The sequence below is a fragment of the Lactuca sativa genome, chromosome 5 (genome assembly GCF_002870075.4).
Source record: "Lactuca sativa cultivar Salinas chromosome 5, Lsat_Salinas_v11, whole genome shotgun sequence".
NCBI classification, from domain to species: domain Eukaryota; kingdom Viridiplantae; phylum Streptophyta; class Magnoliopsida; order Asterales; family Asteraceae; genus Lactuca; species Lactuca sativa.
Window position 1 is genome coordinate 151912595 of NC_056627.2, and position 24194 is coordinate 151936788.

The window sequence follows — 24194 nt, forward strand, 5'->3', positions numbered from 1 at the left end:
TGGTAACACCCCTAGCACATGACGCAAATCCCGACGCCCTGAATCTCCCGAGAAACTAACTTCTTTCCAGTCGAAGTGCTGCCCGTGTAAAGCTCGTTTCTTCACCAGAAACCCACGGTTACGTCAAGAAAGATCATTCCTAGAAATGAAACGTTTCCCGATTCACCACTTATCAAGTGAGTTCATACCCCTACACTTTTCCAAACTCTTTATATGTTTTATAAGCGGGTAGGGGTGGGGGAATACAAGTATAACATAAGGAAACATGTGTTTCAAACTACTGTTTATGTTTTTCTTATACTTTATATATTCATTACATGAAGATACGAACTACGAATAATAAACACTATTATCAAACCTGTAATCTTTTAAAAGTTGTTAGTAACAAGGTTTCATTATACAAATAATATGCATATAAACTATGATAAGTATAGTTGTATGGAAATTACAGGTTAGTTCATTTAGAAGGAAAACAATATGAAAACAAGCATATAAATTGTGATAAGTATGATTTATGAGTCAATCCACTGTTCTTATCGTACAAAGTTATAAATAAAAATTCTTATTTTTATTTACTAAAATATTTTTCAACATATTACTCGTGAAATTGTTGTTAGCAAATTATGTGAGACAACGAATTTGTTTAGTATCAAACGAAAGCCCCCCACTTATAGCCAAAATCTCCAAGAGGGAGAGCGTGAGTTTGTGTATAGATCTATATGGGATTGACAATCCGACGTCCTGACTGTTAGCTGCAATTGGAACGGAAGTTCTGGGGTGACAAATGTCATTAACTATCTAGATATCGGTCATATTAGTATGGTTATAAGAACTTGCACGCAGAAACAATGACTCATGCACGTAGTAATACACAACTCAATCAAGCTCAAGGGATAATAACTATATGATTACTTGGTAATTACATCAGGTTTATATATAAATTTTATTCGATAGAGAGTGGAATGTGTGATTTCCGCCTCATTTCCTGTTCTTTTTTTGGTTGTGGACTTAGGGCAGAATCACCTAATCGATTGCCGGTTCAGATCTTAGTTATATATAACTTGTAGGTACCAAGTAATCATGATAGGGTATTATCAAGACATTTAGAATTCAGGGTAAACACATCTTCGACTAGTTTTATTTAAATATAAAACTACAAGTTATCAAACGAATTATGACATATTTACTTACACTTACAGTCTTGGAGTATTTAGACTACATCTTAGCTTTCAGGAAAATATATGATTTTCCAGGTTAAACACTATCACTTTTACAAGTAAACAGTTTTACAAACTCATTTTTAAGGAAAATATAGGATTTTCCGGATCTAGTACATTCATTTCAGACACAACGAATCATATCTCATTTTATAGAAAATATCGGATTTTCTAGAAAACATATACAATAATTTACATACTTATGTGATTACTTAGTGTATATGTTTAGGTTATATAAAATGAAGATTTGATAGATAGTGGAATGCGTGACTTCCGCCTCATTCCCTGTTCTTCGTTTGGTTGTGGGATTATGGCAGATCCACCCATTCGACTGTTTGTTAGATCTTTGATTTTATATAACTCATATGCACTAGGTAATCATGGTAAGAACTAGTATTGGTCACTTTACGTATGCGAATTCAAAGCTTAAGACAACATTTCATGTTATTAAGGAAATATAGGATTTTCTGTAGTAATACACAAATATTTTCAAGGAACAAAGAACTTACTTTCTAAAAAAATATACTTATGAACTCACCAACTTAAATGTTGATAGACTTTCTAAATCACTTGTATTCTCAGGAAACTAGTAAACAGGTAGTCGTTCAAGTTTCGAGAAGATGGAGCATAGTTGCTTCAAGTCTTTATTTTTGTTATCTACTTTTGAAATCAATCACTCTGGTTTATGTAAAACATGTAATCACTTTATTATCAATAGAATGGTCTTTGTTGCTTTGATTACTATTTTACAGTTGTTATGATACTGTACATGGCGTCATCCGCCCCTGAATGTTTCTGCCGTTCAAGTTTAGGGGTGTGACAATAACTTCTTCGTTATAAACCTATTTTCAACGATCCTTATATCTACGGAAAGGTAATGAGAAGCCCACACTTCTATCAACTTATACCATCCTGAAGAACATTTGAGCAAAAATCCAATTTCCACAAAAGCCCAAAATGACACCTTACCGAAATACCCCTAGGCTCAAAAACATAAATCGAACACCTAGATCACTTCAAATACATCACTCGCACCTAAATGGGCCTAGATATCACATTTTGAAAGGCCCTAATCCTTATAATGAACGATCTTCGGGCTACAACCTCGAACTAGAAATCGACTCGGAACACGATGTTACAACTCTCCCCCACTTAAATTAAATTTCATCCTCGAAATTATTCATTTCCATCCCGGGCATGCCAGACAACCTGAGCAACACGACCATAATCCCAAGGATACCACAGCCTTCCCAAGGCAACCGAAACCAAGTCTAATAGAACTCTCCAAACCCAAAGAAAAACAAATCCTTAATCCCTTACAAAAGACCACATCTACCTTTCCGAAACCTAAAATCTCAAACTGGTCTCACTCCCCGACTAACCGCTCACATCGAACCACTATCATACCAATTCCACATTGAATTCTAGACAAGACAAAACACTTCCATCCCTTGAGGCTTCCATGGGGAATCCCAAAATCACTGCCTAAATATTGTTGCAAAACACATCTACTTGACAGAAGGCTCAGATAATCCCTCGAGTAGAAGATTCGTCCCTGCAACATTTAAACTGAAATGAGAGTTTCGCAACAGATTCCAATCAACCACTCTGAGATTATTTAATCCAGTCGCAGGCAAATTAGAATATTCCCCAAATAACAAGTGCTTCTACACACAAAGCCCAAATCACAGAAACCACTCGGACTCTTCGTGCCGCCCCCTAGCTACTTTGAAAAAGTAGTCAAGACCTCCCTGGTTCGAACGTGTCTGCCAACTATTTGAGACACCGGACTCATGCCAGGTTACTGAGTTGCAAGACACACAAACACCATATCCCCATGCAACTTCCAAGACAAACCTTATCTAGCGATAATTGGCCAAACCATCTCGCCACCAAATCCTCTGCTAAAAGAATGATACATGCCCAAATATAGCATCATATCATATCTAGTCTCCTATGACCTACCATTTCCTGATTCCAAACATGTTGTGGCCCACCCACAGATAGAACCTTCCTACGACATAAACACAAAGGCTTGATCTAACATCACAACTCAATTTGTTCCCTTACCCTTGAAACCTTCGATGGATGCCCTCGGCATAAAGATACCCTAATTCTTATTCCACTGAAACAAAAATCCTACACACAAACACTCATGATACACCACTCGAGATCTCACCCAAAAAAAAGCAACTCAATACTCAATTCATAACCAGAGATCCATGAATCTGCACTTACATTTCACCAAATAACTTCTGATTCACGACAATCCCTCTGTAGACCGATATATGAAGGTTCCTAAACCATCGCTGAGTAGGCCTGGTAATGGAGCGGGTTTTGACCCTGATCCGATCCAAACCCTTAAGAATTATATAGGTTTGGAGCATAATTTTTGATTCGTTTATCCGTTAACGACCCATACCCGCTAACCCTTTTATTAAAAGGGTTGGGTATGGATCATCACTGATTCACTCCATTTATAACCTGCCCCGTGTAAATTTTGAATTATTGGTTTATATTGTATAATTCTTAAATTTAATTTTAGTTCCAATCGAAAGTCCAAAGGGAAAATGCCAAAGTCCAAACTGTTTATACATAAGAATCGAGGAATCGACTTCTAGACTTCCAGTCTTCTACTAAGAATTATGATGTCATTTCATTTATATTTCATCAAACAATCCTCATATTTCACTCATAAATCAATAAATTCCTTCATCAACTGAATGAAAGTTTGTCATTGCTATTCTCTACCACTACAATTGACAATAAAAAATAAATCAGAAGTTACTACAATAGTGATTTTTAATTCCAATCGGAAGTCCTCGAGTATGTAATGTGTGTTCTAAATCAACGTTTCTTTTATTTAAGAAAGATTATCTTATGAATTATGTATAATGTGTTTGATAATTCAAAATTCCTATGGGTTATGGGGCGAGTTTGGATATTCGGTGGATAAGGGTATGAATTTGATTATTCAAAACCCTGAGGGTTACGGAGCGGGTTTGGATCGGATTTTGATATTTGTTAAAAGGGTTTGGATCAAGGTTGATTCGCTGCAAACCCACCCCATTACCAGGTCTATTGTTGAGGCCACCAGTCTTGCCCCTAGTCCAACCACCATGTTCCCTAAGAGTCCAAATAACGAGGCTACCAAACCTATAAACCCCTCTACGCCACACACTGAACACCCACTTACCCTTCTATCTCAAGATCCAAAACCTTGATCCAACGGTCTCCGCCAAATCCCACCTGTGTTTCGATAATCACACCGGCCTTGCCCACGGGTTCCACCCAACAAGAGCGACACGGCCCCATCTCCGTCTCAGACCCCCAATGGTCGTCAATCTAGAATAGCGCAATACCCCTCGACAATCCTGACCGGTGTGCACAAGGCATGATTTGATTTCACCTTTGCACACACGGCCACTTGCAACCATAGTCTACCTCGAACTGGTGAACGCTACGATCCCATCACAGTCTTACAACACTTATAACCAACCATGGTTACAACCCTTGGCCTTACCACACCTTAACCATCACAACCCCACACATCCTAAGCTGAAACCTGCATCCAACTACATTCTGTCAGATGTTTGGGACAAACTTCGAATTCTGAAGTCCTCAACCCAAAGTTAACTACAAGCCTGCTACACATAATAAAGGAGACGTCAACCAGCAGTTGTAAGTTTCCTGAATTCCCAGTTACCCTACCTCAATCTAAACGGCCACTTAGGTTGTCTCTCCTCCTGGCCAGGATGTGAAACTTGCCCTAGTTCCACACCCTTCAATTTCTAGTTCCCGAAAATCTTGATCGATTTTTCCCCACTTGGATTCGACAAAGCTCTTTCATTTCTTAATTCCTGATGGATTTTCCCAACTCATCAACCTCATATAGCATGAATTGTCTATGACCTGTGTTAATCAATACTAGCGTTCCATTACTAGGAAACTCCATGATCACCCAACTCCTGAAACCCTGAAGAATACTCTTGAAACATTAACAAATTCCTGAGTTCTTATGATGGCAACTAAAACTATAACCGTTGCCCTGAACCGATGAGTCTTTATCCCAACTTCCAATCTCAAAGAATTATTGAATGTTAACTGACTAAAACCCATATGAATATAAAACTCCTCTAACACTTCCGATGACCAAACAACTCATGCAACTGACACTACCATCTTCCTGCTACCGCTCCCCTCCTAACAACAGCAGTGCTTGAACCCAAAAGTTTTTCCATAGGCAACCGCCACTCCTACCGGAACAAGTACTAAAACCACTTAACCCTGAAGATTACTGGAGAACTATCCCGCTGAATCTTGACGATAGACCTTCGACACAATACCCCTAAATTGATCTCGACCAAACCCAGAATAACAACTAAACACATTGGAACTCACTACACGAGATATAACCCCTCATTAACCCACTAATGATTCATGGCATGCAAAATACATAAAAAAATTCTCGAAGATATATCCCAACAATAACAGAGAATTAAAAAAAAAAGATAATGCTTACCCAAACCAACATAAAATTCAAAGCAGCATGAATACCGATAACAACCGAAAAGAACACAAAAGATAACATACCTGCAAAATCACCTATTGGAGCATGGACCTCCCCTGTCTGACACTGAAATGACCGACTCCTCTTTGTTAGGTCTCCTTCTCTACCCTCACAATTACCAAAGATTCGCAAAAATAGCTGGAGTAGGTGCACTCACTGCTCCTCCCCTCCTCCTCGGACAGACGACCCTCTTGTGGTCCACTTGGTCGTAGAGAAAACATAACGGACTTGCCCCCTGAGTACAGTTCCTACTTACATGATCAATCCGGCCACACTTATAGCACCCCATACCCTGGAATGACAAAATCAATCGTACAGTTTCCCGCGCATGTTGTACGGACCCCGACCCTGCCGGCCCCTCAATCGATGATCTAAATTCTTGCGTCGCTTCCCGGGACCTTCCCCTGTCTACACCTGATCTGGCCCCCTCTTCCCTAGGTGCTCCAAATCGACCTCCCACTCACAAAAAGATAGAGTGTGATCTCCAACGATAGCCATAACCTCAGCGTAGATTGCGCCCTAGCGCGCATCCAGGATCTTCAGAATCTTCTCTATAATTGAACCAAATATCATAGGAGTCTGGTCCATAATAAGACGGTTAATGTTCAACAAGATGAATTCCCACTTCTGCTCACTAATCAGCTCGGTACCTGTACCTGAGATGGAACCAGAACATGAACCACCTCCTTGAGTTGTCATCACCAAACTTAAATACAACATGCCAATGATCACAACACACTAAAAAATCCTCCTCCCACAAATTTCATAGATTCTCCAAGACTCTCCTGATTAAAGTATGGATATAGTGCTTTCAGTATTACGGCCCCAATACTACCTTTCACACCTATCCATACTTTCCTCAAGAATCATCCTGAATCCTCTAAGTCACCTTCTCCAATTGATGCACCAAAAATTCACTAAACAGCGCCACAAAACCCATTGAAGCACTCCCTATGCTTTGTTAGGTTCCCGACCTCACCTTGCCATCAGCTACTAAAGAACTTCTCATAATGCCAGTCACCCACCTCATGAATACTTTCATATTCACTTAGTAGCTAACTCCCATTACCAAGGAGTTCCACAAAGCACAAAACAAGCAGCATTCATGCAGTAACACTCCAATCCATAAAACGATCATAGGTCATTCAACCTATATACAACAACTCATGCTAAAAATTTACATCCTCGCTGCTCACTGCCTTATGCATGCAAATTATACATAGAATATGATCAAATAGACTGTCGAACGATAGACTCCACCCTAGGACCATTACCAGGCAAGGAATAGGAAATAAGGCCAAATCAATTATTCTAGGGTAATAAGATCCTGACTGTATATAATTTTTAATGCATACACTTAGCAGTTATTGATACCAATAGATATTTCCATTACAATATAACATCCAATACTCCCAACACTACAAAGAATCACACAAATCAAGACAATCTATCCCAGATTAATCAGCTCTAGCATGCAATTCTACCAGCTCATACAACAGACATACAAAGGCACCTCTCCTAGAATTCTATTATGCAAAAACTGAGCATATTCTTAGCCCTAACTAGCATGGGATTCACATATTCATAAATCAAATCATATCAGATAACATGTATGGGTATTTTGGGAGAAACTTACTTGAGCTCGGCAGATTGCATGCACCACACCCTTTTCTTATCTTATGAATTTCCTTTCTTAAAAAAATATACTTTTCTTTTGAAAAGCTCACCAAACCCACAGTTTGAGTTCAGAGACACCCAAGAGTATGTCTGAATCCCTCAAACCAAGGCTCTGATAACAACTTGTAATGTCTTGAAATCAAGTCATAAATTTTTTTGTTTTTAGATTAATAAATCTTTAGTACATATTCTTTCCATAAAACTTAGGTAACCAATATTTAGCAAAACATCATCAAATTAGAGTAATCAACAGAATGCGGAAATATGTGGTGTGTGTTCTGAAATCATCCCAAGCTCTCCTATTTGAAACCGGAGTACCTGAAACATAAAATGAAAACTGTAAGCACAAATCCTAGTGAGTTCCCCAAAATACCATACAACATGAAACCTTAGATTATCATGCAACATACATATAGTTGCCATGGGCTCCCCGCATGGTCTTTATCTGGAATGTCCTGGGCTCCCCCAATGGTATGATATCCTAGTGCCACGGGCTACGCCCGGGGTCTTCCATGCAAGTATGACAAAGACAACTAGCATAACACAAAACACATCATGGGTTGGCATTGGTGTCTTTGACCCGTGGATATAGTGAGAAGACTCACATCGCACTGTTGAATCAAATAGAACATCCCTAGCTGCTGGCTGACAGATCCCCGAACTATCACAGTCAAAACAACAACAAATCAACAATTTTGCTCCCATCCATAACCATAAATCCATTACTAGGGTAAATAACCAATTTACCCCTAACCTACTATTGGACCAAGACTTAGGCCCAAACCTAATAGTCTACAAGGCCCAAATACCAAAAAATACCTAAGGCCTAATCCATGGCCCAATTTTCCAAATTGGGCCCAAATCCATAATAGGCCTCCACAAATAGATATCAACCGAAATCTTGATGGCCCACCATGGCCCAAAATAACAATGCCCAAATGATGGCCCAAACCGAACCCCAAAAACCAAAATCCGACTTTGCTAAGTATGTAGTGTGTACTTAGCTTGTACCCTAAGTGTACTGGCTTAAGAGCTTGTACGGTGCACGTATAGGCTTGTAAGCCCAACGTACTCCTCCTATTTGACCAACTCTCACTTGCTATTAATCCATTAAGCCAAGACGCCGAATGCTATAAGCCTTTGCGTGGCTTAATGAAGCCCAAAAACCAAAGATGAATTCCAATGGTCAAAATCAGTCCAAAATGTCTTAAAAACCACTTAATACCTTCAGACCTTAGTCCAAACTTCCATATCTAATTCAAAGCGACTTCTTAAGTCATAAAGTTCATGACTTTATGACTTAGCATGACTTAATGTAACCCAAATAAAAACCCTATGTCCCAAGCTTCACCAAAAGACTACGAAAACATGCATGGAAGGTTTATACTCATCACGATCCAAACCCTATGACTCCATAAACCCAACAAAGGCCAAATGTGAAGCTCCAAGGTTCTGGAGTAACTTCTACTCACCAGAACCACCACAAAGGGACAAAAATTTTAACAAAGGGCCACCTAGCTAAAACTACATGAAAGATTTGTCGTGGTTGAGACTTTATACCTCTAGAAGTTAGATCTAGGTGCACAAAGCATGGATCCAAACACTCCAAGTCAAGCAATGACTCTTCAAGAAGTTCCATCTTCCTCCTCAAGCACCAGAACACACATAAATTAGTTTGAATCTCAAAAATCACTCATATGGAGGCTAAGGGTCGATTTTAGGGTTTAGAGGGACGGAGGCTGAAGATATTAGGGTTAGGTTATGAGACAAGGAGCTTAAATAGGGTCCAAGACCCTAAAATAGGGTTTGGGTTTGATTGTAGTATGCCGAGGGTACATATGGTACGCCCGACATACTCTGAAGAGCACTCGTGACCATCCTGGTTAGGATGCCCCACATACACCACTGTATGCCCTGTGTACTACTCTCTTCACTAATACGCCCCGTGTACGCTTTGTGTACGCCCCACGTACCCGACTAAACCTTAAAACCACCAAACGTCCGAAGGCCACTACTTCTTTGTTATAAGCAAGTTTCCGAAGATCCTTATATCTAAAGAAAGGTAATGAGAAGCCCTACACTTCTATCAACTCATAACATCCTTATGACCTTCCGAAAAAAAATCCAATTTCCACAAAAGCCCGAACTTAGACTTTACAGAAATACCCCTATGCTCCAAAACACGAACTGAACACCGGGTCACTTCAAATACATCACTCGCACCTAAATGGAAATAGATTTCACCTTTTCAAAGGCACTAATCCTTATATTAACCGATCCTCAGGACACAACCTCGAATTAGGAATCAATTCAGAACATGGCGTTGTATTTGTTAGAATATTCTAATATTCTATTAGAATTTTTTGAATACTCATAATTTAATATTCTACTAAAATATTCTAACATTCTAATAATTTGATTTGAATATTTACAGTATAATATTCTATTAAAATATTTCATGTATATTTTGAAAAAAACGGTAATTTTTTTATTGTTTTATTTTTTTTTAATTTTTTTGGACAAAATAAATGACGAAAACAATATTTTAAAAAAAATCGAAAAATTTCATTTATTTAGCACTTAAGTTTTTTTTATCTCCAAAATGAATAGCTAGTATTGCGTTCTCATGTCTCACAAAATATGATGATCTCACATGAACTTAACAATATATATATATATATATATATATATATATATATATATATATATATATATATATATATACTTTTCTCCTTTTTACGTCCTTAACCACTATTAAATTCAAGTTTTCATAATAAAAATGTCACAAAACATCTTTTTCTAATATGATATAATTTCTCATGTATCATCGATTATCATAATATAGCTCAAATTTTGGATGTATTATTGTCCATATTGTAAAGTTGAGGTGACAAAATCTCATAGGTTTTCTTTGTTTTCGGCTTTTTGCAAATTATTTGCACTTTCACATATATATATATATATATATATATATATATATATATATATATATATATATATATATATATATATATACAGAGAGAGAGAGAGAGAGAGAGGTGGGTTCAATTGAGAAAATAAAAAAGGTTGAGAATGGGGGAATCATTCTTGGCCACTCATTTAATCAAAGCATAAAAAGACACGGTGGCAAACTTGTAAATATGATAATAACCTTCAATCTGAAATACGTAACTGTATAGAAATTTCGATCGTTCATCATCCAAATTTCTCCTCCAACCTTCAACAATCATCCAGATTTCTTCAGTTAAACCAGCATCAACATCATCCGGTGTTAATCAATCATCGATCTTCGTCAATAACATGTTTATCAACACGATTCAACAGTTCACAACAAAAATCCGTTTTTGGTTCTTTTAATCCAACCTTCAATTCTGCTTGAATACAATCAGATCTTCAACATCTACGATTAATTATACTCCCAGCGTTATTAGATCAACATCATCGATGATCAACAAAAAATCCACTTCATATCATTCATTCAACATCGATTCTCAAATAAAACTTCAAAATTGAGGTTAGAAAAAGATCAAATCAATTTTTTTTTGAAAAACTTCATACAATTTTCTATCTATCTACTATTTTGTAAGATTTAAATAGTCAAAGTATCATGTTTTTAACATTTTTAAAAAAGTTAAGTTGTATGCACTCCAACTCTTTGATGAAATGCATAAACTAAATTACCACGTTATATGAATATATGAATATGTTTTTCTCACCTGAATCGGTATATGATTATTAAAACAAAAAAAACGAATATGCAAGTCTGTATGTTATTCATATGTGAATAACATATAAAAATTATATATATTTGTGAAAACACATTGTAATATTCATATGTGAATATAATGTGTAATATTCATAAGTGAATATATCATCTAATATTCACAAGTGAATATACTATGTAATATTCACATGTGATATACCATGTAATACTATGCAATATTCAGATATGAAAATATTATCTAATATTCATAAGTGAATATACCATCAAATATTCACAAGTTTGTATGTTATTCATATGTGAATAACATATAAAAATTATATATATTTGTGAAAACACATTGTAATATTCATATGTGAATATACTGTTAATATTCATAAGTGAATATATCATCTAATATTCACAAGTGAATATACTATGTAATATACACATGTGATATACCATGTAATACTATGTAATATTTAGATATGAAAATATTATCTAATATTTATAAGTGAATATACTATGTAATATTCACAAGTGAATGAATCGTCTAATATTTAAATATGAATATAGTATGTTTAGTATATGCTATATTCATATATCAATGATACTTAAATTGTAAAAAAAAAAATAATCATAGTTATTATTCATAAGTGAATAACGAATGTACTGTAGTAAAAACCTTATTCATTTTTATTCACTTATGAATAACGATAGCTGAAAATATATAAAAAAAATGATTTTATCTTAAAACTATATCAATATGGATGTCTATTTGTAGAGAATAAAAAATCATGAACTTTGGTATATTTAAAATCATTTTTCGATAAAAATAGCTTCTTAAAAATAAAAAAAACGTAAAAACTATGTTTTTGTATATATTAAGGAAATCCTTAACATAGTTTAAGGAAACATATTTTGTTGGAAAACACATGTCTATTCCTTTACCATTTCCATTGGTACAACGGAGGCTTTTGCAGTAAAAATAAATGAGTGGTTGAGAATGATTCCCCCATTCTCAACCTTTTTTTCTCAATTGAACCCTCCTCTCTCTCTCTCTCTCTCTCTCTATATATATATATATATATATATATATATATATATATATATATATATATATATATATATATATATATTAAATGAGGATGCTCTTAGCTACCTTAGGTATTTGATGTTTTTGACTTTGGCCACAAATATTTGAGGTTCTTGCTATTTTTATCCAATTCTTTGTGGTTTTGTAGCTTTAGTCCCTGTAGGTTTTTCATTGGTTTTCTTTGTTACTTTTGGTCCAATTCACTGGTCAAAAGTTGGATATATGTCTTGGATAATGTTATCATGTTGTGTCACCAATTCATTTCATTGAAAATGGTGTTTGATGCTTTACTTAGTTCCCAAAACACGTGTTGTCATTCTGTGTGCTTCTATTTAAAAGTTTTTCCTCCATTGATTTAGTTATTACATATTCGTGGGTTTCTTTTTACATCGTCTTATCTATCTCTCAGTTTGATGGTAGCCTTTTCTCCGACTTCGGTTTCGTCATCTCCATCTTCAGTCTTTTGCATTCAAACACATCTGCTGAACCATTGGAGGAAGCTTCTTGCATTTGTCTGTTTCTGATTTAGAACCAAATATTTTAATCCCGTCTAAGGCCACTCTTGAAGATGATTTATGGAAAGAAGATGGTAGTTTCAACTACGAAAACAACCACTCTAAGGTCTCGTTTTCAACCGTTTTTTGGGTGTTTTTTTATCCTATTCTTTTTAATCTTGATTTCTAATTTGGGGCTTTTTGTGCAAATAGGTCATTAGGGTTACGGTGGGTTCACCACAATCGACACAGTTAGGTTGCAAAATGAGTTCAAGTAGCGGAAGCCCAAATTCTTCTCCAACTCCTGCTGCGATGGCGACTAACCGTAATGAGGCTTTGTGGGATCTTCTTTAGGCTGCAGTTGGTGAAGTTGCTTATTTGAGGATGGTAGAAGAAGCCGCTTCTGATGGGTTTTGGTCATAAGAACATCCTATGTGCTCATACAAACCCTAATGCTTGGATCTAGGTTTCTCTATTGTACATGCAAGTTATCCAAGACTATAAACCCTAATTCTAGCATACAAGTAATCATATTAACATAAGAATGGGTTCAAGATATTACCTTGATTGTTATGTAGCAATAACAATCACAATTCTCCTTGTAATGACTTTAGAAAGCTTAGAGTCACAAATATCACTCCTCTAATGGTTCACAAACACCAAGAGCAAGAGGATGAAGAGGAGAAGAGAAGGAGGCTGCCCAAAACATGTGGAAACCCTAGAAGGAAGCTTGTCCATATTTTTGGGCATAAGGGTTCCTTAAATAGTGAGGCTATTAGGGTTATCTAACAAGGAAACCCTAATTTGGATGCTTAAGCCCTAAGCAACCCATGGAACCCTTTCCTTAAGGCCTTGGACGATTTCTTATGGGTTTCCCCATAGAATTCGTCCACTCCTTAATATAAGGCAATCCATAGCCCAAATTGCAATTATCTTATAACTACAATTCCAGTCCCTTAAGTTTAATTAATCTCTTTTAGTCACAAACTTAATTCTTATTAATTCTTGACTAATATTAATTAAACAATATGATTTCTCCTTTAATATATTATTCTGATAATATATTAATAAATCATATTTAATCCTTTCTCTCCATAATTCATCCTATCAAGTTGCTTTGGTGAAGGCAACCCAAAAGGACCATGTACCGTCAGGTCAAGTACATACCAAAATAGTTATGGACTTAGACACTAATCCAACAATCTCCCACTTGGATAAGTTCTTATTTGTGGTGGTCGTATGACTTCTGATCCAGATCTACAATCGTAGCTTTCCAAAGCCGCTGTCAACTCTGATCCTATCAGATACGCGTGTCCTTTAGATAAGGGATCATATATTCCTCCATTCTAGATATCGTATGAGACATGATTTCAAATCATTCTCTTTGTACTATTTCTCGACTTCCGATTTATGACGACTGACTAATTGAACAAATCAAATTAGCCCTAGCCCGGCCGAGCATTTACGTTTGTCATCACTAAATCATCGAGGGGCCCAAAGATATCGCTTTTATCCTACTTTTGATAAAAGGAACGGATAAACTTCGATTCAATGCTCGCTTGCACTCACTCACCGAATCACACACAACAATATGTTTTATGACACCAAGTTACTGGTGCGTTTACATATTATCAATGTGCAACCGATTTGCAAGATACAACTCACACATCTCAGTTTCAAGAATATAAGATGTTATCGTCTCACCAATCACTCGTGATAACAATCCATGAAGTGATCCAAGTGAGCGTGGGTTTAATCCAATGCTCAAATCATATTCATAAGCACTCATGAATGTTGCAGCAAACATCTACTTATGTCTAATGCTCTTTATACAATCCACACACCAATTTACGATAGTCTTCATCCATACCTACTTCCAACATATGAACAACTGTGGCCCGTTCGAATAATTTGACTGTTCTTAACCAATTAAATTATTCAGGAAGTCAAAACATGCAAAGTGAAACACAAGAATAATACTAATCCCATATGGCCTCAAACCTTTGAGTATAAATAAAACTCCTTTTATTTATCACCATATCGATTACTCATTATTTGTCGTTTCAGGTAATCAACTTCTTACTTGAATTACAACACTTGTCCCATGCTCCTAGCATGCACACAGTGTTTACCTATGGTTCTTTCTTTGTGAAATAGATCAAATTGAACACATTTCCAATCATTCTGATTTCACAACTCCTAATCCTTTTCCATAAGTGTAAGATTATCAAATTCTTGCCACTTATAGAATATGCTAGATTCTAACATTTGATGCAATGATCCTTTCGTAATATCACTGCACCAAAGTCACAAAGACTATTGCCAATGAATTACAAGGTCCTCTATCGGAGATTGTTACAATACAATTCCTTAGATATGATGTCTCTCACTCAAAGTACTTTCCTTTGAACATCCTTTTGCATAAGAGTTTCTAATCTAGACATAGATTTTTTTAATATTCAATTCCCAATATGGACACGTTTCCATATTTTCCATATGACAACTCATTCTTAATATAATCTTATCTATTCATAATAATGTCGATATGGTCCATCCAATATGGAAACATTTCCATATTTTCCAATACTATACTTCCAACTACTCACAAGCAACCAATCCTTGACGAACTTTGGATTGTACTTTGATAGTTGTTTAGTCAAAACCGATTCTTGTCCCTTTTCCCTCTAAATGCGCTAGACATTTGAAAAAATTTAGAATGGTCAAATATTATAGCATTTGCAATTAATCCTATACCCGAAGCGTATGGGACACGATGCATAATTTCTTACATAAAGATTTGATACATTATCAATCTTTTGCCATAATGTTTTATTTGCTATGTTCTCAAAATTCAAATTGTGAAGAGGAATGCCGTAATCAGAATCGAGATTTTAACAACACACTATGTACCTTTGACTAAATTTATTACCATTTCTCAACCTAAGCCTTTAGATTTGAAATGAAGCATAATATTCTCTCTCTTAATTATATCAAAACAACTTTTCAACTCTTACAACTTTACAAAGTATAACTATTGTTTTCTATAATTAATATTGCTAACTCATAATACTTTCCATAATAATCATACAATCATAACTTTTATACTCCCACTATCATGATGATTATTATAAACATAACACTTATGCTCCCACTAGCTTCGACATGTATTCAGAAACCAGCTTAACTTCTAGAAAAACAATACTTATTGAATTTCATAAGTTCATGTTTCTAATACTTAGTGCTTTAATAATCTTTTATCAAGGCCTCTTGAACTTATACACCTGTCATAGATAGCTCATATGTGTGTCTAAACAATTCAGACTAATTGCCAAATCTCACAATTCGAATCATGGAAAGGGATACCGTAACCATAATCATATTCGAGATTTCAATTTCACAATCACTATCTTCTTAAAATCTATCTTAGTGAAAGTATTTCCTCACAATCATTTTCATGAAGGAGGGAATCTTATGACACTTAGATTTTAATGGTGTATGTGTTCCTATCCATGTGAATTTGTTAAAACCAAAGTTTACGACAAATTCTTCTCATATGGATCGAACTTTCATAATCTTGATTTCTTTGCCTTATGGTAACACAGCTGCCCACCATGTCGTCCAAGTAGTTAAGCAGCTCACCCTTTTCAATCAATGTACTTTTCATTGATCAAGGTCCTTGCCTTTTATGCATTCAAATGAGAACTCATAGGACTCACATGCATAATTAACTCAATTGGAATGGCACAAAAACAAAATAGTGTCAACACGATAGGTTGTAAACCTCAACTCGTGTGCTAGTGATGATCGATAAGGTCTATTTTGATTTGTTCTTGAAACCTTTCAAGACCATTAAGACTCCCACTAACTCATGACATATAAGATTCTCTTGTCAATAAACATTTCTTGACAACCAAATATTCAAGAGTTAGTGTAGTTTTTGTCAAAACACTTCATAAATTGGTCATAGTTGGTCTTTGTCTTATCCAAGACATCACAACTTTTCCACATTTGATGAATGCTATAAACCTTCTTAATACTTATCACTCAATGTCGCAATCTTAACTCTAAGACTTGTTTTGGAACGAAGTATGATTGACCTCTTCATTTAACCATTTCTTCAATTCTTGATTCCTCTTCTTAGACATATAATTGTACTAAGACTCACTTAGAGGATCAATTGAGATATGGTTCTTAATCATTAAGACCTATCATAAAGCATAAAAGGTACTCTCCCTTCTTAGAATGGAGAAACTTTTATCTTTCTGCCTACTTGACTCTTCTTATTCGTTTTGCTATTGATTTAAATCTTTTTTAATCAATTCACAATTACACTTAATCTTATAAGTGTAATCATATTTACTAAACCTTTAGTAAACCATGACGAATTTCTTTGTTACTCTTATGGTGGACTTTGATCAACACATAACTTTGTGTACTTGATCTCCTTAGTCCTTCACTTGACACTTTGTCAATGAATTAGTATAATTTCCAAATATGAAATTTCTCATTCATCGTGCAACCAAGTCGCGTGATTCCAAGTTTCTGTCCAATTGAAACTTGGGCGATGAGAAACTCTCCCTACTTGGTAAATTCTCAACCTTTCGTTAATTATCATAAATAAGAGTCATATCCACTCATTGTAGAAATATGCAAACATCAATTTTCATAATGATTTGATTGCAAGGAAATAAACAAATAAATAAATAAGTCAACCCAAAATTTATTTTATGTATAAAAGCAGCAGAAAACATTTGTCCTTACAATGCAAAATCCATTGAAAACTATGTATTCAAAAAGAAAATTCCTAACAACTCTATCATAACTATCTAAGCTCAAAATCTAATCTTCAAGTCCATGCGATCGAGATCCATTTCTTTGTGATTAGACTCATCTTGCTCTTTCATCAAGCTTCCTTTCTTTTCACCGATCCTGCAAAACATTCAAATGCAATCTTGTCACATCATGTATTAAGAATCAACGAATAGGAACTTAATGGAGTTAGATAGTGGATTTTACCTGAAGCATAGCCATACTCTTTGACTCTCCCATCTTCTGGAATCTTTAGGCTCTTAGGGCAGACTTCTATCCAACGCCCTTTCTCTTGGCAGCAAACGTAGGTCGATTCTCCTAGAACATCCTCGGAAGCATGGTCGGTTGACTTTCCCAACAAATACGCTCCATTGCTTCGCCAAATCATTTCTGATTCAATAGCAATAAGCATGTAAGTTAGGTCAATGAGGTTATGGTCATGATCCATCATATAATACTTTCTTTTGAACTCATTATATGATTCAGGCAGTGACTGCAAAACCCAGCTCACAGCCAACTCATCCGGGAATGACACACCCAACATTATCAACCTATCAATGTGTGATTTCATTCCTAGAATGTGGGCACACACGGGTTTACCATCTTCATGTTTCATTTCCAATAGGGATTTAGTGATGTTGAACCTTTCAATTCTTCGATCTTGTGGGTTATGGAGAACAATTGGAGGAGGTGGAGGAAGTGAAGCATGATATCTTGTTCCTTGATCGAATCGTGGAATACCATCTTCATGTGGAATGCTTGATCCACGGGATTTGGAAAGACCATAGAGTTCGAACTTGGACATCTACAAAATGGGAGAAACAAATTCAAGTTAGTTGATTGATTGAGTCCTTAGTAAATCACCCAAATGAGATACTAAGGCTAGGACCCAACACAATATTCTACAACTCGGGAAAGGGATGTCATAACCCAAATTGCAGAACATTTGAAGGTAAGTGAATGACGATTCACTAATTTCCACCATGAAAAACGAAAAACAGAGAAATTTAGGTTTTTAAATCTATGAAAACTCTTAGATCCTTTGAGATTCATTGAACACTTCAATGGCATGTTTAAATCTCGATATGCCCCTCTTGTTTGTGACTGGGATGCCGAGCATCACAAAGCGGGTGTGAATAACCATGCAAACTACATGGTGCCCCCACATGCTACAGTCACCTATTCGATGTGCCGGTAAACCACACACGCTCCACCGAACTATGACAAACATTGAGTCACCCTTTGCTACCTTTGCTTAGAACCATTTAGTGTGCCGGTAAACCACACACGCCCCACTAACGTCTTCGCAAGGGCACAAAGTGTATTTTCATGGAATTGCATCAATTCACTTTTGCCTAAGTAACTAAGATTGGGAATTTGAAAACATTTAGTTACTTTTGTACTTCAATATACTTATAATGGAAGGTTTCGTCCTATCCTACCCGTTCGGCTAACGAACCTCCACGAGTCAAGAGTGCGGTGGGTAAGAGTGGATACCCATTCAATCACCATTTTATAGGCAATTTCCTTAAACACCCCTTATAGACTAGCTTCGTGAATGAGGCCTACTAACGGTAAGACTAACTTTTACTCATACATATATATAATGTTAGACTTTTAATGTCATATATAGTATAGGGTGTATTTTACAACTTTTAAAATACTAGGTGGTCAAATTTAACAATTATATTTTTAACTCAATTAAATTTTAAACCAAAACTTTTATGGATTTATTAAACCTCTTTTAATTATACACCTTAATTAATTAATAAAATCAGAAGGGTGTGATTTGAACTTTTTCAAAACAATACTAGGGTTTTAGAATTTAACATTCCTAATTAAACTTTTAATCAACTTTTAAATTCCAAAACTTGAGGGCAAGTTTTGAAACATTTCAAAACATTAGGTTTAGAATTTAAATATACATCAAAATTAAACTATTAATCAAAATTTAAATTCCAAAACTTGAGGGCAAGTTTTGAACCATTTGAAAACATTAGGGTTTCAACTATTTAAATTTCAAAACTAAACTTTTGAGTTCAAATTTAAACTATAAAACCTAAAGGGGAAAATATGAAATTTTTCATAACACAAGGATCAAATAACAAATAATCTGTGTAGACCCAATATGCATGTCGTTATATGTGTTGTGCTGGTAGACAGGGGAACTCACTAAGATTTCGCTTACAGTTTCAATTTATAGTTTTAGGCACATCAGATAATCGTGACAAGGCGATGGCGTGATCATACACATTCCTCGATGACTTGTTTCTTTCGGATTTGTGACACACTGATCTTGGGATATTTATATTTGGTACTTAGCTTGGATATGGGTTTTGTTTGAAAACGATGATTTCTTTTAAATTTAAAAATGAAAAATTTTATCATTATTTTGGAATGTTACAAGCTGGTATCAAAGCCCTAGTTTGAGAGAATTGGATGAGCATTCGTGTAAATCTAGAATCAAACTAAGGATGTTTAAAATTTTCCAAAATGATTTTCAAAGTTGTTATTAGAAGTAACCAAGTAAGGAAGAGATGTGTACGATCAAATGGAGCAAGAAAGTGTACCCCAAGATACCCACACTGTTATTTGTTTATAAGTTATGTGATAGAACTGCATGCTAGTAATAGGCTAGGGATCTTCATGAATTGAATGATAAAATTTTCTGATGTATAATGCATGATAGCCTAGGAGAACTCTCTGTTTGATATATGAAATTGACATCATTACTATAGTTACTTAGTATGTGCACCATAGTTAAGATTCTATAGCCTAAGAATGTTTGATTTAGCCTTATTTCCTGTTCCTTGGCTAGTTGTGGGCTTAGGGTAGAATCAAGTATTCAAATGTCTATAGGATCCAACGTTATATATGATTAGCATGAACGAGTGGCTGCAAGGTTGGTGGAAGTTTCATGATTGAGTATATGGGTGCAACATGCCAGTTGAGGAGTGATTAGCCAGATACACACTCTCTCTCTATCTCACTCACTCTAGAGAGAGAGTGAGTATATGAGATAGAGGGAGAGAGAGAGAGAGAGAGAGAGAGATGGAAAGAGAGAGAGAGAGAGAGAGAGAGAGTATAGAATATATGTGTATACTAGTTATGGGTTGTTTTCAGGTAGTTTGTGATGATCCACAGAGACAAATAAGGGTAGGTATGGAAGGTAGTATAGGCTCGTACTACTGAAAGTACAGGACTCGTACGCGTATCAAGGAAATCATGAAACCTAAGGGTTAGCTTCTATGTGATTATTGTATTGTCTGAATGGTGGCATTTTCTGATACATTTATTGGTATGGTATTCACAAGATGATATGGTTTAGGATCTGGAACGGGTAGCCAGGATAGGCCAGGGTTAACTAATGATCAGATTCATGAGCTGATCGCCACCAAGGTGGATACTATTGTTAGGGGTTCTATTATGTGGTTGTTTTGGTCTATCAAGACCGCTATTATCAAGCTATTTAAAGAACACTATGCTGCCCTCACAGAGGATGTTGCTGCAACTACCACGACTGTTGCTGCTGTAGGGATTCGAGAGCAGATATCATTCCAGTATTCGGACTTCGACAACATAAAGCCCCCAGAGTTTGATGGGTTCAAGGACCAGATTGTGGTGATGAGGTGGTTGTCTGACGTGGAGGATTGTTTCTTCACATTTTCTTGCCCAAATGACCAGAAGGTCAAGTACGCCTTGAACCTTCTCCGGTTAGGGGCGAAGGATTGGTCGAGACTGGTGACCGGTTCGTATACTCCTAAACGGAGGGATGTTGTTACTTGGGAGCAGTTCTCGGAGTTGTTCCATATGAGATATGTTCCTTTGTTGGAGAAGGACTGATTGGCTGAGGAGTACCTGGAACTAAGACAGACTACTAAGACGGTGACGAAGATCACTAAGATGTTGACAAAGAGGGCTCTTTTCTTCCCTAAGTTTTGTACTTCAGAGTAGGCTCAGATGACTCAATACTGGAGCATGGATAAGATGCATATTTGACAGTTTGTTACTACCCAACGTTACGGTACACTCGCTGAGATTTAGGATGCTTTGAGGAGACGAGAGATTAAGATAGAGACCCAAACACGGATGCAACGTCAGGGTCCAGTTCAGTCCCAGCATGCAGCGATGTGGTTTAAGCCTGCTGATTCACGATCAGGAGATCAGAGGGGTTGCACTTGTGGCAACTGCGGCAAGGTTGATGAGGGTGTTTGTCAATATTTTTTGGGTTCCATATATGTGCCAAGGAGGGGCATTATATGAAGGATTGTTGTGAGCAGGCCCTACTACCAAGCACCATGATTTGTTATCATTGTGGTCAGTCTGGCTATGTGAAGGGTAACTATCCCTTGCTCACTGCAAGGTCGATGCAGGCTCCAACACCGTACACTTTAAGGATCACAGATGGACACCAGGTTAGGGTGGAGCTCCCGAGCACTCGAGGTTGTGCTTTCCAGCTCACTATGAAGGAGTACATGGCAGGGCCATACATTGTTACTGGTATGTTTCTTTTATTATTAAGTCAATTATTTCATGGTATGCTTATATTCATGATTTTGCCATGTACCTTCTTTGTGAACTCCTTGCCTGCTCTTGTTCTTTTAGATTTGAGTGCGAGTCGGTCTTTTGTGTCTCAGTCTTTCAGTAGGAGTTTTGTTTTGACTCTTGGGAGAGTTGGAGTTACCATTGCGGGTTTTTATTGCCAACGAACATGGGGTTTCTACATCGAGCGTTTATCAATGATGTGTTTTGGAGTTTTTTAGGGCGCCTTATCCGATTGACTTAATCCATATTCCCATAAAGCATACGTGCGTGATTGTAGGGATGGAATGGCAGGTTTGTTGTGATGATTGATTGTGAGAGTCAACAAGTGGTGGTTCGAACACCAAGTGGGGGAGAACTGATTATTTATGGAGAGAATACCAAGGTCGGATCAGCCTTTTGTTCTGCTGTCAGGACTTGACAGTATCTTCAACTTAGGTTTTCGGGTTATCTTGCATATGTGGTCGACAGTCGGGTTAAGAAGGAGGTTTTGATTTCGGATGTGCTCGTGATTAGGGAGTTCCCAGATGTGATACCAGAGGAATTCCCGATGTACCTCCGGAGATGCAGGTTGAGTTTCGGATCGATTTGAACCCCGGTTGCTAAGGCGTCGTACCGATAGGCACCACTAGAGATGCAAGAGTTATCCTCTCAGCATCAGGAGCTGTTGAGCAAACAAATTATCATATTGAGCAATTTGTGTTAGGGAGCACCGGTATTGTTTGTGAAGAAGAAGGAGGGGTCTCATCACATGTTAATTGATTATTGGGAGTTGAAAAACTTGACGGCGAAGGACCATTACCCAGTTCCATGTATTAATGAGCTTTTTTTATCAGCTGGAGAGTGTATCTTGGTTGTCTAAGATCGATTTGAGGTCAAACTATCATTAGATGAGGGTTAGAGAGGAGAACATGGAGAAGAGAGTGTTTCAGACCCGTTATGGTCATTATGAGTTCTTGGTGATGTCGTTTGGGCTCACCAATGCGTCTGCGACATTTATTGATTTGATGAATTGAGTGTGCACGCCGATGCTCAATCGATCAGTCATCGTTTTTATTGATTATAAATTGCTCTATTCCAAAACTAGGTGCAACATGAGGAGCATCTGTGAGAGCTACTGGGAGTTCTAAGGCGGTAACAGGTGTATGCCAAGTTCTTGAAGTATGAGTTTTGGTTACGGTAGGTCCAGTTCTTAGGAAACCTCATGAACCAGAATGAGAATATGGTCGACCTGACTAAGATTGAGGTTGTTATGCATTGGTAGGTTCTTGAAGTATCCTTAGAAGATTAGGAGTTTTATGAGATTAGAAGGGTATGATCAGATATTCATTTAGGACTTCTCCAAGGTTGCTATACCCCTCACTTGTCTGACGAGGAAGGGCGTGCGTTTCCTTTGCATTCGAGACATTAAGACGGAAGTTATATAAGGCCTTAGTGTTGACTCTTCATGAGGGTTTTGAGGATTTTGTTGTGTATTGTGATGCTTCCATCACTGGTCTGGGGGCAGTTCTTATGCAGCAAGGTACATTTATTGCGTATGCATCTAGGCAGCTGAAGCCATATGAGGTTTGTTATCCTTAATATGATTTGGAGTTAGGAGCATTGGTGTTTGCTCCCAAGATTTGGCGACATTATCTGTATGGAGTTCAGTGTACCATCTACACAGATCACACAAGTTTGAGATATCTCATGGATCAGGTGAATCTGAACATGAGCCAACATAAAGCGGACTGACGTAGTTAAGAATTACGACTGCGAGATTCTATACCACCCGAGGAAAGTGAATGTGGTCGTTGAAGCTTTTAGATGTAAGTCGGATAGTTTTTTTGTTGGGTGCCTACGTGTGAGGATTTCAATTGATTCGCCATTATTGTTTGATTTCGGAGGCTCATGCTGAGCGAGTCAAGAAAGAGAATTGGAAGCAGGAACGAACTAGGGGAAAGAATGACAGATTTTCTACCGACAGTCGTGGATTATTAACCCAGTGCAGTCGGTGTTGGTGATTTGTTAACATCAATATTATTTAAGTGTAATGGGATTACTTTGTTGACCAAAGGTGATCTTAATAAATATTAAACAAATAAGGAAG